This window comes from Ahaetulla prasina, chromosome 6 (assembly GCF_028640845.1).
Source record: "Ahaetulla prasina isolate Xishuangbanna chromosome 6, ASM2864084v1, whole genome shotgun sequence".
Classification (NCBI taxonomy): Eukaryota; Metazoa; Chordata; class Lepidosauria; order Squamata; family Colubridae; genus Ahaetulla; species Ahaetulla prasina.
The window spans coordinates 72,130,861-72,149,615 of NC_080544.1; positions in this window are offsets into that span (position 1 = coordinate 72,130,861).

An 18,755-nucleotide genomic window follows, 5' to 3' on the forward strand; every position below is an offset into this window, starting at 1 on the left:
TTAGGTACCATCTTATGTTCTAAGTTACTAGATTACTTACATGCACTGAAATACTGGAAGTATTTAGGGAGTAAATAAGAGAGCCGAGATGCTGCAGTGATTAGAGTGCAGAACTGCAGGCTACTTCAGCTGACTGCTAGCTGCAGTCCAGCGGTTCAAATGTCACCAGCTCAAGATTGACTCAGCCTTCCATCCTTCTGCGGTGGGTAAAATGAGGACCCAGATGGTTAGGGGCAATATGCTGACATTTTGTAAACAGCTTAGAGAGGGTTGTAAAAGCACTGTGAAATGGTATATAAGTCTAAGTGATGTTGCTATTGCTATTGCTGAATGGCAGTACATGTTCATTTATCATATCTAAATCCAAACATTTGTTTTATAGGCTGTGGCTTTATTTCTAACTTAATATATATTGTGCGGGGCTGGATGAATCAAAAGTTGGAATCAAGATTGCCGGGAGAAATATCAACAACCTCAGATATGCAGATGATACCACTCTAATGGCAGAAAGCAAAGAGGAACTAAAAAGGCTCTTGATGCGGGTGAAGGAGGAAAGTGCAAAAGTTGATTTGAAACTCAACATTAAGAAAACTAAGATCATGGCATCCGGCTGTCTCAATTCCTGGCAGATAGATGGGGAAGAAATGGAGGTAGTGACAGATTTTATTTTCCTGGGCTCCGAGACCACCGCAGATGGGGACTGCAGCCAAGAAATTAAAAGATGCTTGCTCCTGGGGAGGAAAGCTATGGCAAATCTAGACAGCATACTAAAAAGCAGACACATCCCCCTGCCAACAAAAATGCGTATAGTCAAGGCTATGGTTTTCCAAGTTGCAATGTATGGTTGTGAAAGCTGGACCATAAGAAATGCTGAGCGCCAAAGATTGAGGCCTTTGAACTCTGGTGCTGGAGAAGACTCTTGTGAGTCCCTTGGATTGCAAGGTGAACAAACAAGTCAGTCCTAGAGGAGATCCACCCTGACTGCTCTTTAGAAGGCCAGATCCTAAAGATAAAACTCAAATACTTTGGCCACCTAATGAGAAGGAAGGACTCACTGGTGAAGAGCCTAACTCTGGGCAAGGTTGAAGGCAAAAGAAGAACGGGATGACAGAGAATGAGGTGGCTGGATGGAGTCACTGAAGCAGTAGGTGTGAGCTTAAATAAACTCCAGAGGATGGTAGAGGATAGGAAGGCCTGGAGGAACATTGTCCATGGGGTCACGATGGGTTGGACACGACTTCGCAACTAACAACAACAATATATTGTGCAACATGCTAGAGATGCTCTTTAACCAACTTATTCCAACACTTAGGGGATCTATTTTTCATGAATGAAGGCAAATATACATCTCCCAGGATAATATTGCAGGATCCAATCTGGGTTGGATCTTCCGAGGTTTAGTCTTCCGAGCTTTTGGACTCATACTGGTGCCCATCCTCAGGCAACTTCTCTCTCACTAGAATGTGTTCTTTGGGCTATTATATGCATAGTATATTATAGTACAAGACCAACTATATGGCACACTCTGCCATACATCAAAAACATTTCAGAAGCAATAGAAAGCAGCTTCTGAGATCTGCAAGCGGGCATTGCACACTACCCAGAGGTTACCACACAAGGACAAATTATGCATTGCAAAGATCACTTAGAGATGGGAGATACTTCTAATGTAATCTACTGAATCCCCTGCATGGATTGCTCCTGTGTCTATGTAGGACAGACAGGGTTCTCACTGCCAGATTTCAAGAACACAAGTGAGCAGTCAGATGAGGAGAACTGAACTCATTGATAGCCTCTCATTGAAATGAACAAGGACATACACTCAATATTGCAGCTACTAAAATTGTTGGCCAAGCCAGGGAAATGATTGAAGCCTGGGAAACTGATCCCTTGTCAATCAACAAGGTACTTCGGAGTTGACAACTTAGCAGCGTAAGGAAACAACAGCCAATGACTTCATAACTGGTTAACACCCCAATCAACAACTAAAAAGCTATACCAGGTACCAGGTACCACATAAATACCATGCATAGGATAGCCCAAAGCACACATCCTAGTGTGAGAGTTGGGATTCAGCATGAATCCCATCTCTCACACCAGGATATCTATTTTGGGCTATTCAAAGCACACATTCTAGTCCCTGAGGATGGGATTCCCCGTGAGTCCAAAAGAAGACTAACCTTATAGTCCTAGTGACTGATCCAAATTGGATCCTGAACTTGTTTTTCTTTGCAAAATGTTAGAGGGGGTGCATACCCTTGTTTCTTTTTAAATCTAGTTCTGTAAGAATGATAAAAGAGAAGGTGTCATTGTGCAAAATTTTCAGGACAACATATTCCAAAGTTTTTACTTTTATGGCTAGCCTAACCATGCTGATTCTCATAGAAAGTTCCAGTACATTTTAGAATAAAAGGAACAATTTTCCAGGTACTGTGTTTCAAAACCTGAAGATGTTCTTAACTGACACTGCAAGCTCTGGTTTAAATCTTCTTTTTTAATCATCATCATCATCATATAGAAACTTTTATTGGCAGAGTCTGTTTTACATGATTGCCTGAATGTGATTTTCTTTCTCATGCACTCCATGACCTTTCTGACACTGGAATAAATCTTGCTTAGTGGAGTTATCCAAAGATATACTTGGAATCATAATATTAGAAACAAGTTTGGCTTCCATGCATTAGGAGCCAATTATAACCAAGAATATTTTCTACAACCAAATGGAAGTTATTATTGGATTACCTTATCCTCACTAAAAGTCAGTTGGATGAAACAAAGATTGCCAAAAGAAGGTTCTCCAACTAGATTACACCTTTCAAAGTAGGTTCCTGATCAAACCCAGAAGATACTGCATTTGTCTGATTCCCAAACAGCACAGTAAAGTTTGATGACAGTTTGAGAATAACGGGGAATGTAATAAGCAGATAAAAGCCAGAGATTCATAAGGAGTCCCTAGAATGTGGGACATAAAATTTCTGGTTTCCAGTCTTCCAACTGTTGAGAAATGAAAAGAGATTAGTCTTTTCTCTTAAGGCTCCTTGGAGATTTTGATGAAAGCTTGTGGTTCTGTTTGCATTATTCTGTAGGAAAGGCAGAAAAAAATGGAAAAGATTCCCTAAATTGAATTAATTTGATCAACTATCTCACCAGCTTTATGCTTGCTGATGTTTTGCTATTCAAAAAAATACTGTGGGCATTATTTTTCAACTTAGCGCTAAGCTAGGCATCAACTTCACTTTTGATGCCAGCTAAGCATCTGCAGTGATATTGCTATTTGGGGAATTGGTAATAATAAATCCCTGTTTCAAAAAAATTCAGGCACGCTAGAGGCTTTTTGCTTCAAAACTGGTAGCTCAGCAGAACAAATTCCATAAATGCTATTTGATTTGAAAATCAAGACTTGCAATTTAACTAATTATGAACACAAGGTTTAACCAGTTATCTATAATTTGATTTGTATAAAATGGATTAACATAATGGTTGTGATTATTGTTAGAAAACATCCTCCTCTCATTCTGCTGCCCAACCTATCACTTTTAAATTCTGCTTTTTTTTCAAAAGCAGTGTGCTCTAGAGCACAGAAATGTTCTGTTAAAAAAAAGAAAAGAACAAAGTCCTTTGGGGATTCAGATACTAGTACGTTGTATGTATGTTTAATTCCCATCCTTAGAAAACTGCTACCAATTACTCTGTGGAAAAGATCCCTGAAGGGAGAGGGAAGCAATCAAGCAATTCCAGAAACCTGTTCAGCTGAATGTTTTCCTCCCTTTTCCCAAGGTCATGGTCACAATGCTCCAATTGGAAGGAATCCAGAAGCTTTCCTAAAGAATATTTATTCTATATGTACCGTATATACTCGAGTATAAGCCGAGTTTTTCAGCACGTTTTTTGTGCTGAAAAACGTCCCCTCGGCTTATACTCGGGTCTATACGGCTTATACTCGAGTTTTTTTTTTTTTTTAAGCCCCTCGGCTTATACTCGAGTATATACGGCTTATACTCGAGTTTTTTTTTCTTTTCTTTTTTTCACATTTTACCGGACGGCGCGGGGAAGCCCTGCCGGTGCAGTGAGAGGGCGGGGCGGGGGAGCCTTCTCAGCTGAGGTAGGTAGTGTTTCCCCAACCGGTAGGTGCCTCATTTCCCACCCTCGGCTTATACTCGAGTCCCCAGTTTACCCCAGTTTTTGGGGTAAAATTGGGGACCTCGGCTTATACTCGGATCGGCTTATATTCGAGTATATATTTACCATTTTTAGAATGCCTTGTATTCTTCTTTGGAAAAATTGTTATTCTGAGATATTAATAGTTATCATATAGCATTATTTATTCCTGAGATGGTAGATATGTCTGTACCATGATCATCACTGGATGACTATTTGATAATCACTATATCTCAGCCTAACCTAACTTAGAGGCTTGTTATGAAGATGAAAGATATATATGCGTCTTGAAGTTCCTTAAAGTAAGTTTAAATGTGAATGTATAGAAAAACAATACCACTTTTGGGAAACTAAATTTAATTGCAAGTCAAGCTTCAGATTTCCAGATAGGTACATCACCACATTACATAAATGGGCAGAGCATTCCAAAGGAGAAACAACCCCAAATAACTAGCTTTTCTATAAGCAGCTAGGCTGCCTGTAATATCACTTACCAATTTTGACTTCCCTGCACACTTTCCCTTTCAGAAAAGTGTAGGCTAACCATACTGCTGATGAGAAAGGGAAAAGGACCTTGGTCAAAAGTCATAATAGACTGGACGGACCAGTCTGATAACAGCATTAAGATTAAGATATAACCCAATGGGTTCATACAGGTACATTATACATGTATATATATATAAATCAATTGAAAATGTCATTGATATGTTTATGGGTTGAAACTGCAACAAAAATGAGAAAATACAATCTAAGAACACAAGATATGTAGTAAACATCCCAAAAATTGCCTGTTTCAAGCCCATATGAATTGTACTTTTCAGCTAAGCTGCCCATTAATTTCTCCCTTGTTTTGTTGCACTGCAAAGCATTTTTTTATATAGAGACTGCATAGTTTGCTGTATTCACCAGTTTATTTTTTAAAAATATATAGAAAAAATTGCTGCTTTATGTTGCAATATGCAGCAGTCTGATGTTTAAGATGGCAGAACACAATAGGAAACTATCAGTACTGTTTTCGCATGACTCAAGCTGCTTCTCTTAGACTGTTTTCTGGCTTTATAGCAGTAAATTGCTCACAGGTATTTGAATTGCACTTCAAAATATGAATGATGCTAAGTCATAAAACAATGCTATAAATCACTGTATACAAATTCCAGTGTCTAAATTAAACTATAATATGCTTGATTATTTATTTATTTATTTATTACATTTGTATACCACTCTTCTGCCGAAGGACAATTTAAAAGATAACAATAAATACACATTAAAAACAGACTAAAATTTATATAAATAATGGCCAAAATATTTAAAAACTAATTAATACAAAAAACTAAAACCCCATTTAAAAATTACTTAGTCAGGCTAGCCCAGCTCGATGGAATAAAAGAGTCTTCAACTCACGGTGGAAAGTCCGAAGGTCGGGGAGCTGGCGAAGCCCCGGAGGCAGCTCGTTCCAGAGGGCAGGAGCCCCCACAGGGAAGGCCCTACCCCTGGGGGTCGCCAGTCGACATTGTTTCACCGACGGCACCCCAAGAAGGCCCTCCCTGTGGGAGCATACAGGTCGATGGGAGGCTGTTTGTGGCAGTAGGCGGTCCCGTAAATAGCCCGGTCCTAAGCCATGGAGCGCTTTAAAAGTGGTAACCAACACCTTGAATTGCACCCGAAAGACCACAGAAGCCAGTGCAGCCCGCGCAGGAGCGGTGTTATATGGGAGCCATGAGGTGCTCCCTCTATCACCCACGTGGCTGCATTCTGGACCAGTTGGAGCTTCCGGGTGCTCTTCCCCATGTAGAGAGCATTGCAGTAGTCTAAGCGAGAGGTAACAAGGGAATGAGTGACTGTGCACAGAGAAACCCGGTCCAGAAAGGAACGCAACTGGCAGATCAGGCGGACCTGATAGAAAGCCCCCCTGGCGACGGCCGTCAGATGATCTTCAAGAGACAGCCGTGAATCCAGGAGGATGCCTAAGTTGCATACCCTCTCTGTGGGGGCTAACGACTCGCCCACAACAGTCAGCGATGGAGTAAGCTGGCTGTACCGGGAAGCCGGCATCCACAGCCACTCGGTCTTTGAGGGATTGAGCTGAAGTCTGTTCCTCCCCATCCAGACCCGTACGGCTTCCAGACACCGGGACATGACATCAACGGCCTCGTTGGGGTGGCCTGGGGTGGATATGTACAGCTGGGTGTCATCAGCGTACAGATGACATCGCACCCCAAAGCCACGGATGATCTCACCCAGCGGCTTCATATAGATGTTGAACAGAAGAGGCGAGAGGACTGACCCCTGAGGCACCCCACATAGGAGGCGCCTCGGTGTCGACCTCTGCCCTCCTGCCAACACCGTCTGTGACCGGTTGGAGAGATAGGAGGAGAACCACCGATAAACGGTGCCACCCACTCCCATCCCCTCGAGCCGTCGCAGCAGGATACCATGGTCGATGGTATCAAAAGCTGCCGAGAGATCTAATAGGACTAGGACAGAGGAATAACCCTGTCCCGAGCCCTCCAGAGATCATCAACCAACGCGACCAAGGCCGTCTCTGTGCTGTAACCGGGCCGGAAGCCGGATTGGAACGGGTCTAGATAGACAGTTTCATCCAGGTACTGAGGGAACTGTCGTGCGACCACACTCTCAACAACCTTCGCCGTGAAGCGAAGGTTGGAGACAGGACGATAGTTAGATAAAATGGCTGGATCCAGGGAAGGCTTCTTGAGGAGGGGCCTCATCACCGCCTCTTTCAAAGCGGAAGGGAAAACACCCTCCATCAAAGAAGCATTAACAATCCCCTGAAGCCAGCCACGTGTAACCTCCCGGGTGGCCAGCACCAACCAGGAGGGACATGGGTCCAATAAACATGTGGTCGCATTCAGCCCCCCCAGTATCCTGTCCATGTCCTCAGGAGTCACAGAATCAAACTCATCCCAGATGGAAATATCAAGACCAGCCTCCGCCATCTCGCCCGGTCCTACCCAATCTGCGTCCAACCCTTCCCGAATCTGAGCGATTTTATCTTGCAGATACTGTACAAACTCCTCAGCTCACCCCTGCAGGGGATCTTCCAATGCTCCCTGATGGGTAAGGGAGCGTGTCACCCGAAACAGGGTGGCTGGGCGGTTATCTGCAGATGCAATGAGGTTGGAAAAATACTCCCGTTTTGCCACCTTCATTGCCACCAGAAAGGTCTGAATTTGAGACCGCACTAGTGTCTGGTCAGATTCGGAGCGAGTGGACCTCCAATTACTCTCTAGGCGTCTTCTCCGGCGCTTCATCTCTCTCAACTCCTCGGAATACCAAGGAGCTAATCGAGAACGGCGCCGAGTCAGAGGCTGCAAAGGCACGACCTGATCCAGAGCCCCTGCCGCCGTTCCTTCCCAGGCAGCGACAAGGTCCCCAGTCGAGCCATGGGCCAAGTCCTCAGGTAGCGGCCCAAGCTCCATCTGGAACCTCTCCGGATCCATCAGGCGCCTGGGACAGAACCAGCGAACCGGTCCCGTCTCCCTGTGGTGGAGGTCGGCGGTTCGAAAGTCGAGTTTAAGGAGAGAATGATCCAACCATGACAAGGGTTCAATAATTATATTATTATTATTATTATTATTATTATTATTATTATTATTATTATTATTATTATTATTATTATTATTATTATTATTATTATTATTATTATTTATTGGATTTCTAGACTGCCCTTCTCCCGAAGGACTCAGGGCAGTGTACAGCCAGGATAAAACATAAACTATGTACAATTAAAAACTAAATTAAGAAACTTATTATACAATTGGCCGAAAAATTAAAATATTTAAAATCTAAAAACCCCAATTTAAAACATAAATAGAATTTAAAATTTAAAAATTTAAGCAGTTTAAGAAAAACTTGTTAGCCCCGCGAATGAACAAATGTGTTTTCAATTCGCGGCGAAAGGTCCGAAGGTCAGGTATTTGGCATAAACCAGGGGGAAGTTCATTCCAGAGAGTAGGAGCCCCCACAGAGAAGGATCTTCCCCTGGGGGCCGCCAGCCGACATTGTTTGGCAGATGGCACCCTGAGAAGTCCCTCTCTGTGTGAGCGTACGGGTCGATGGGAGGCATGAGGTAACAGCAGGCAGTCCCATAAGTACCCAGGCCCCAAGCCATGGAGCGCTTTGAAGGTGGTAACCAAAACCTTGAAATGCACCCGAAAGGCAACAGGTAGCCAGTGCAGTCTGCGCAGGAGAGGTGTTACATGGGAGCTACGTGGAACTCCCTCTATCACCCACGCAGCTGCATTCTGGACCAACTGAAGCCTCCGAGTGCACCGCAAGGGGAGCCCCATGTAGAGAGCATTGCAAGAATCCAGGCGAGAGGTAACGAGAGCATGAGTGACTGTGCATAAGGCATCCCGATCGGGGAAGGGGCGCAACTGGCGAACCAGGCAAACCTGGTGAAAGGCTCTCCTGGAGACAGCCGTCAAATGATCTTCAAACGACAGCCGTGCATCCAGGAGAACACCCAAGTTGCGCACCCTTTCCCTTGGGACCAATAACTCGCCCCCGACAGTCAGCTGCGGCGTAGATGTTAAACACGTTCTAATAGTCCCCTAGTTCCAGATCATTCAACCACTGTCCAGAGACGAAAACCAAGTCCAGAGTGTTTCCCCCGATGTGAGTGGGACCCATCACTAACTGGGTCAGGTCCAGGGCAGTCATGGAAGCCATGAACTCCTGAGCTGCCATGGACTCCTCGCCCACCGATGGCAGGTTAAAATCCCCCATGACCATAAGTCTGGGGGTCTCAACCGCCATCCCGGTGATTACATCCAGCAGCTCGGGCAGGGCTGCTGTCACGTAGCAAGGAGCCAGGTACGTGATCAGCAAGCCCACCTGCCTCCCCCGGCCCCACTTCACAAAGAGGGATTCACAGCCGGCTATCTGTGGTACAGTGGTCTCCCTTGGCTCTAGACTCTCGTTGATAACAACCACCACCCCCCCACCCCTGCCCTGGGCCCTCGGCTGATGAAATGCACAAAAACCTGGTGGGCACATTTCAACCAGGGGAACTCCCCCTTCCGTGCCCAACCAGGTCTCCATAATGCCCATCAGGTCCGCACCCCCCTCTTGGATAAGATCACAAATGAGGGGGGCTTTATTTACCACGGACCTGGCATTGCACAACATCAACCGAAGGCCCAGACTCTTAGATTTTGGCTTAATTTAGTAAATCAACCTTGCCATTTATTAGTTGTTATGAATGAACCCTGTGTACAAAATATGTGTAACTAGGTCAGTAGTGACCTAGTTACACTGCTATCCATAAGCCAATCCAAAATGGCAGTTTTAAATCCCAATCCAATAAATGAAGACATTATGATATATATACAGTACATTAATTTAAAAAGCCACACTTCTCCTTACAAAATTAATTTCCAACCCTTGGCAGTAAAACTTCCAAACACTTATAGGCTGTGAGTCATACCCTTGATTGCCTGACTGAATCTAACTGCATTTACTCCTATCTGACCAAAGGGAATGGTAGCGATATAATGAAGCTTTATTAGTCCATTTGCAGCAGAAGCGGTTATGGCATTTCCCAGAGACAGCAGCAGAAATTCTGGCTGATTTAATATATTGCAGAATCTCTGTAAGATCTGATTGGAACGGTGGCATTGTGGGCCCATCAGATAACCATTAGCAGGGAATGCAATACATGATGTCACACATGATGGTATATTAGGTTCTTTGTAAATGTAATTCCATGTACAGTATTTCTGTGCAACCTAAAGTTTTACATTCTGCTAGTAAATTATCCTATGAAATCATCCTGTTATACCCAATGGGAATTATTCTACTTTTCATCTCGATAGGGGTCTCCAACCTTGGCAACTTTACAACTTGTGGACTTCAACTCCCAGAATTCCTCAGCCAGCAAAGCTGGGAGTTGAAGTCCACAAATCTTAAAGTTGCCAAGTTGGAGACCTCTGATCTAGATAGACTATTTCCAAGATGATTTGGTTTGGAAAATATTATTCAAATATTTATAGAATATTAAAAAAAATCTTTTGACTGCTTCATAGTGGCATTCTTATTTTCAGCAAAGGCATCTTTAAAGAAGGCAGGAAGGACCATTCTTTCCCTGTCTGTGTAATGATTCATCGCAACCTTCTGTAAGTCTAACGATTGTGGAATTTGTAGAACTTAATAGCAGCATTTTCTTTTAAAATAGATTTAATTATTTATTGTTGTTGATGAAAGTTGAAGTTCAGTACATCCAAATGTGGATCTCAGATCTACATGAGAATCCTTTTGTCTAAACTGGAAGGTTTATTAATCAAGCAAGAGAAAATAAAGGAGAAAGAAATCTTAAATTTTCTTTAATAATTAGAAACCTGACACTACCTTGTGGAAGTCTAAGAGAACTGGAAATTGTTTTAACACTTTGTTTCATGAGAAAGGAATTCAACATAAAGATCAGTCAGTAATGTCCACATATTCAGTTTTCTTTCTTTTTTTAATTCCTTGAAGAGACACAACTGGCTTTCATTATATTTAGCTGCCAATTTAATCAGTTTAAACTGTTTCGTATTTTTTCCGTCTGATGAAAATCATAAATCAGATTCAGATTTGAGCCACTTTAACCTGCAGCTCCTGTCAGCACCTTTGTTTATATTATATTGTCTATACTACACTACACTACACTACACTACACTATACTATACTATACTATAAAAGTAAAAGTTCCCCTTGCACATATGTGCTAATCGTTCCCAACTCTAGGGGACGGTGCTCATATCCGTTTCAAAGCCGAAGAGCCAGCACTGTCTGAAGACCTTTCTGTGGCCATGTGGCTGGCATGACTCAATGCCAAAGGCGCACAGAAAGCTGTTACCTTCTCACCAAAGGTGGTCCCTATTTTTCTACTTGCATTTTTTATGTGCTTTCAAACTGCTAGATTGGCAGAAGCTGGGACAAGTAATGGGAGCTTACCCCGTTACGTGGCACTAGGGATTCAAAGTGCTGAACTGCCAACCTTTCTATCAACAAGCTCAGTGTCTTAGCCACTGAGCCACTGCGTCCCCTATTACTATACTATACTATACTATACTGTACTATACTATACTATACTGTACTGTACTGTACTGTACTGTACTGTACTGTACTGTACTGTACTGTACTATACTATACTTTTATTAATAGTGCATTAAGCTAAAGAGCAACTATATCTTATGAAAGTGAATGTTAACATATGTCTTAATGCAGAAAACTATGAATCAAATGTACTCATATCCTTACAGATAGTGTTTTTTTTTTAAAACTGGTGTTCTTCCGATTTTTTCTTAAAAATAAAAATAATACTTACTGAGTTTTATTTAACATGCGTATCATGAATTTCAGGGGAGGAAATTATTCCATCAGGAAGATATGATGTACTACAGGTGAATTCAAATTAATGTATTATCATCACCTATTCTCCTCCTCAGGCTATGAAATGTATGAGTTTGAATAGAATAGAATAGAATTCTTTATTGGCCAAGTGTGATTTGACACACAAGGAATTTGTCTTGGTGCATACATAAAAGAAAAGACACATTCATCAAGAATCATAGGGTACAAATAAGCAATCAAATCATATTAGGAAACATCAATATAAATCGTAAGGATACCACCAACAAGGTTACAGTCATACAGTCATAAGTGGAAGGAGATGGGTGATAGGAAAGATGAGAAGATTAATAGTAGTACAGATTTAGTAAATAGTTTGATAGTGTTGTCAGATCATCAGTTTAATTACAGAATGTCTCTAATAGATTTATTGATGTAATAAATACACCAGAAGAATTTGCCTTTTTTCAGAGATTTCACATGAAGAAGAAATAATAAAATTCCTGTATCCTATTAGTTAACATAATTGTTGACTGTTCAGTATCTTGGAGTCCCGTATATGACACAATTCTCTATGACAAATTATTATCTACCCCCCCACACATAAGAAAAGCGCAGGAGGCTAGGTCAGAGGCTCATGTAGTCTAACACTGTGATACACAGTAGTTAAACAGATGCATTTAGAAGTTTGCAATCATAGACTTGTGAGGAGGGCTATAGCTTTCTTTGTTTTAAGGCACGCTGCTTGTGATTCAAAAGGTAATGAACAGTTAACAAAATTATTTATCTGGTCCCTTTTTGCCATGCTATTCTTATGAGTGAGAGAAGCTGGAAAGAATGTTTCACTGATTCCCTAAGGAATCAGTGGTTCCTAGTTGGCAGGAACAAGCAGAATTTTTAATCAAGGACAAAAGATACTTGAGGTCCTTATCAGTTGCCATTTGTCATCTTGGACAATCTACCCCACATAGGGTTTGTCATCACACAAGAAGCAGAGTAAGCATGACCCAATGAGGATAAGACCATTAAAGTCATGGAAGAGTCATGAAGTATATAGTCTAATCCTAACTCTTTAATGTCATAAAAAAGATATTTAGTGAGAATGCCCATTTGCTACAAATGTATTTATTTTAAATTTATTTAGTTTTATTTATTTGCATGCTGCCCCTCTCCCCAGAGACAACTCTAAACTGCTTGCAATCATTCAATAAAAATATACTATAAAACATTAAAACAGTAAATATGTATCATAAATTTTAAATTCAATTAAAATAAAACTTGTCAAGATGAAGAGGAAGGGAGAAAAGTGTACATAGGGAGAAGGTGGGGTGTTATCTATTCCACTAAACACCTCCAAAGTGCCACACATCCTTTGGGGCCCCAAACTAGTTGGGTACAGCCATGTCTTCAAGGACTTTAGAAGGCCAAAGGAATGGGCATGGGTCCCAGAGAGAACATGATGTTTCAGAGGGCAGAAGCCATGGCAGCAAAGGCTCTTCTTTTGGACCCTGCCAGAGGAAATTTCTTGGCTGACCAGGTCCATATAATGCCCCTTCTGCTGGCATGAGTGGAGAAGGCTAATTTCATCGAAGTGAGCCGGTTTCTCAGAACCAATGCTGTGAAGGACTTTAAAAGTGATAACCAACACCTTGTATTGGATCCAGAAGCAAACTGGCAGTATGGCATAACATGGGTCAACCTAGAAGCCCTAAGATCTGCTCACAAAGCTGCATTCTGTACCAGCTGAAACTTCCAGATACTCTTCAAGGGTTGCCCATGTAGAACACTTTGCAGTAGTCCAAGCATGAGATGATCAAGATATGAATGACTGAGCACAGGGACTCCTAATCCAAGAAAAGAAGCAACTGGTGTTTATCCCAGTTTGTCACACAGTGACAAAAGGGGTTGAGAATAAGCATACTTACTAAAGTACTTTGAATTCTGACCATTTTTCGGTAGCCCAGTGATAGAGAACATACTTTTATATTCCAGGTTTATCCATCTATGTCAGGTTAGCCATGGTCAACAATGCTGAAATAGATGGTCTGATACAATATAAGATCTGTTCCAATGCAAATAAGAGATAATCAAACAGAAACCACCTTAAAAAAAAGAGTGTCATAGATTAGATGTCTAAACTTCAAATAATTTTTAATGAATTCCCCTTAACATTTTGTGGCACAAATTATTTCACAAAACTTTTCACAACACTTGTTTGCTGTTTTATTCAAGCAATCTGTCTCTGAGAATTAATTCTTCAAAAGTTCTATCTTCTTTATATATACGAAGTATCAAAATTAGAATTAGAATTAGAATTTATTTGATTTCTATACCGCCCTTCTTCCAAAGGACTCAGGGCGGTTTACAGCCAACATAAAAAACAATTTTATAAATAGAATTAAAAACATTTTAAAAATCTAATTCAATTTGGCTAACCCCATTTAAAACTATTAATAGAAAAATGATAAAAAACCCCAATTAAAAACCATAATGCATTAGGCCAGCCCTGCGCGGTAAACAGAAAGGTCTTGAGTTCACGTCAGAGGGTCCGGAGGTTGGGGAGTAATTGTAACCCCAGAGGAAGCCCATTCCATAGGGTAGGTGCTCCCACAGAGAAGGCTCTCCCCCTGGGGGTCACCAGCCGACATTGTGTGGCTGACGGCACCCTGAGGAGACCCTCCCTGTGTGAGCGCACAGGTTGGTGAGAGGCTATTGGTGGCAGCAGGCGGTCCCATAAATAGCCCGGTCCTATGCCATGGAGTGCTTTAAAAGTGGTAACCAACAACCAAATTAGGAAGAACCCTAAAATAGAGGGAAGGACCCCTAGCTTTTTGCCATATATTAACTGGCAAAATTGGCAGCTTCTCTTAAAAAAACTAATAAGGATGTTGGGAACTGATTTCTAGGTAATGCCCTCTGTTCACAGCTAATCACAGTGTAGATAATAGCTGATAAACATCATCACTATTTAATATAATATAATATAATATAATATAATATAATATAATATAATATAATATAATATAATATAATATAATATAATATAATATAATATAATATAATATAATATAATATAATATAATATAATATAATATAATATAATATAATATAATATAATATAATATAATAACAACAGAGTTGGAAGGGACCTTGGAGGCCTTCTAGTCCAACCCCCTGCCCAGGCAGGAAACCCTACACCATCTCAGTCAGATGGTTATCCAACATTTTCTTAAAAATTTCCAGTGTTGGAGTATTTAATTTAATTTAAATTTAAATTACTTGGATGTTTATAAAGTTCAATTCCTCTTCAATAATGTAGGAAAACTACATTATGGCAAGGGCTACATATGTTTAGCTAAATGTGATTTGACCCTTGTGTCAAATAGTTAGACACCACTATTTTTTCTAGACCTAATATTACTTCTATATTAATTATTTTACTAATTAATTAATTTACAATGTTTGGGATATCCTGTTTATCCAATGAACGTGTCTAGATCTCTAATAATCCAGAGTATAATTAATCAGTGTGGGGCAATTATATGTTACAATTGAGTAAAATCTAAAAATTTTCCCTACCGGTTCTGTGGGCATGGCTTAATTGGTGGGCGTGGCTTGGTAGTCAAATGACCGGGTGGACATGGCCAATAGGAATAAATAATAAAAATAATAAACAAAGTACACAAAACAATAAGAAATACCAAAAACCAACTTTCGCACTTTACACACACACAACACAACACAACTGACTCACACACAATATAAAAGCAGTTGCACCTCACCCAAAATGGCCCTTGCAACAAGCAGGAATCTCACACAGCCACAAAAAGCCCCAAAACCAAATTTCACACTTTATACATACACATACACAACACAACACAACACAACACAACACAACTGACTCAAACACACACACAAAATGTCACATACAGCTTTGTAAGATTTTGTGTGTTTGTGTAGTTAGAGTGAAACACTACAGAAACAGACCAAATCTCAGAAAGCTGCACAAATATTTTATTTTATTTTATTATTTTATTTTATTTATATTTTTAGATAAAAGCAGCTAAATTTAAAACTTCCATAACTTTAAAGCTTCCTTAACTTTAAAACTTCTTTAACTTTAAATTGCTATGTCTAAAAAAATAAAACCCCTAAAAAACCCCCCAATTAACCATTTTTTTAAAGCTCCCCCCCTTACTTACCCAATTCAAGGGAAAAGGCAGGCAGATTGAGTTGCTCACCGATGAGATAGATTGCAGGCAGGGAGATTCAGTTGCTAGCTGATGCAATTGATTGCAGCAGCCAAAGCAAGGCCGGAATAGCGAGTGAGACTGAAAGAAGCAGGAAGCTGCCAAGTATGGAAGTGGGGACCGGGCGATTAGGTGGGCATGAGCAGGAGGAGGGCAGGATTTTTTGCTACCGGTTCTCTGAACTACCCGCCCCCATCACTACCAGATCGCTCGATCCGGTCCGAACCGGGAGCATTTCACCCCTGGTTACAATCATCAATTACATGACAAGTAACAATTGGACGTAGGCATTCCATTCCCTGAACTCAGATTGTATATATATATGATCTCTGTTGCTCAGTAAATATTTTCACAATGGAGGAACCCCACTTCTGAGATCACATGTGTAATTTTCAACAATCCTTGAGCTGAGCTATTAATTTTTATTTATATATCTAATTTGAGATTCAGAATTCTTGGATCCCATCCAATATGATAAATGTCACAGTGACTGACAGGGTGTAGTTCTTTTCTTATATCAATTTTAGACTTCCTTCACATGACAGCACATGTATATGACCCAGTTAGTGATGCAAAATAGAAATATTTAACTGCCAAATTTCTTGGGAGAAAAAATGAGAAATGTCAATGAAATCAGAATGCCTGAGGGAAAGACTATGTCCCTTATGCTTCATATTATCAGTTCTTAATCCAAGACTATTTAGACTCACATGAAAACGGAGAACAGGTCTTTCTTTGAACCTGACCTGCCCCAGCTGCAATTCACTTATCTGCATTTCATTTCTCTCTCTTTACCGCTTCTCCTACTCTGATCTCCAAAGCTAGCTTTTTAATTGCTTGGAGATACCAAGTTGTTTTGGTGCGGTCAAACCACAGAGGTGACGTTTATCACAAGCTAGTTACACAGAGAGCCAGGTCAGTTCTCACCATCAGGAGCTGTTATTTCCATCAGTGACATTTTGTACTGAAAACAAGGCTACTGATTTGGCGAACACAAACAAGGCTGCGTCCTTCTTTGGAGATAACTCTCAATTCCATCAGTAAAAATGGGGAGAAGGGAGTCGGTAGCCCAAGGATACTCCTGCTTTTGGGTTATGACTGATTGGGACCAGCTTGGAATAAACAAAATAAAGAAAATGATTTATTTTAATATCTAGTCTTCTCACGGACAAAAAAAAAAAGAAGAATGCCACAGTATTTTCATTTTTAAAAAATCAGTGTGACCCATAGTTCTTCTGAGGCTAATGTGAAATGTAAACATGGCTCAACAAAGCTACTCCCACCTAAAGCACAAATGATACAAATGTTTAGACTGGACCTCACAGAATAATCATTGGGAGGAATTCAAATAAAGTACAGCTCTTTCAACTGCGTTAGGTACTGTTAGGACAGACCAAAACCACACAGAGTTTTCAAGTTTCCTTGAACCCTTCCCTCAGCTAAGTGAGGTGGTGGTCATTTCAGAACATAATAATATTTATATATTATAAATACACGATATAGGTGGATAGAAGTCTGAAAAATGATAGCAAATAGTTTGAAGGTGAGTACATGAGTTAACTCTAATGTAGTGATTTTAAGGAACACAGAAAGCCAAAATTACTTGCAAAATAGTCCCATTGGTTTCAATCAATAGACAGCTTTATGATGTGATTTGTGTTCAATCAATTAGGTGATACCATTTGATGATGGCTAGGGAGCATGCATTTTCTTTTACAGCATGTGCCGGGTTCAAACAAACTTTTTTGGGGGTATAATGGAACAAAATTAAGAAATTTCTCCTCCCCATATCATTAGGGACAAATGGTTAGGGACCGATAGAGGCCATCAGATTAAACTCTCCCAACGGGGATGTATTGGTATCACCAACACCAATCAGAAAACCTGGTTAAGGAAAGTTGCTATACTTTATGTTATATATACGTTCACAACTCTACAAGAAGAACACATATGCAGCACCAATGTTGAAATTATATCATATATGATTGTTACAGAAGGAAATGCCTTATTACTATAATACAGGCTAGTAGACTGCCTATAAGAAGAGAGAGAGGCTGTCAATAAATCAAATAAATTATCAGATCATACTGTATTTATCAATCAGATTTTTTTCAGTTTTCTTTTTATTTCAGCAGATCCCAGCACACGTGTCAAAATTTGGGGAAAATTTGGCATATGCTGATGTTTTCTTAGGAACAGAAATGAATTTTCCTTTATTCATTGTCATCAATACTTATTCAATTTGCAGCCACTACCATGAGTAAGGAAGCAAAAATAATCGGCAAAATTCTGTGATTCTTTAATCAGTTTCTATGGACTATTATTAATCTTGCTTTCATTTCATTAATAGTAATAACAGTAAGAATAGTGATTCCTGACAAAAATCTTACCAAGCATTAAATATAAAAAATATGCATAAATTGCTATTTATCAATACAATACAACACAACACATTTAAAAAATAAAATCTATAGGTTCAGTAGTATGATCTGAAATGATTTTTTTTCTAAGGATGGGACTTCTCTATTCAACACCTTAATGATATAGCTACAACATGGAGTCAGCTCATAAAATGTTGCAAGAATTCTAGGATGGAGTTCTATTTTATTTGTTAATATTTTCTGAATTCCTACATGTAATTGTTTAGATTTCCCAGAAATAAACTACGAGTTCACAATCACTTGCAGAAACCAGCTGGGTGACCTTGGATCAGTCTCTTTCTGTCAACCCCTAGGAAGGAGGCAATGGCAGAACACTACTAAAAATCTTGCAAAGAAAATAGCAAATGCTGAACTTGGAACATACAACAAGCAAAACCTATGCTATATTATTCAGTTGCAAACATTATCCTGTCTATCATTGGTCAGTTAAAGTATAATTGTAAAAAATTTAATAATGTACTGTCTCAGAAAATTGTAGATTGGTTCTTGAGTATTCTGAAAGTATCCGAGTTTTGCTTATATATATACTTAATATTTCCTTGACAATTTGTTC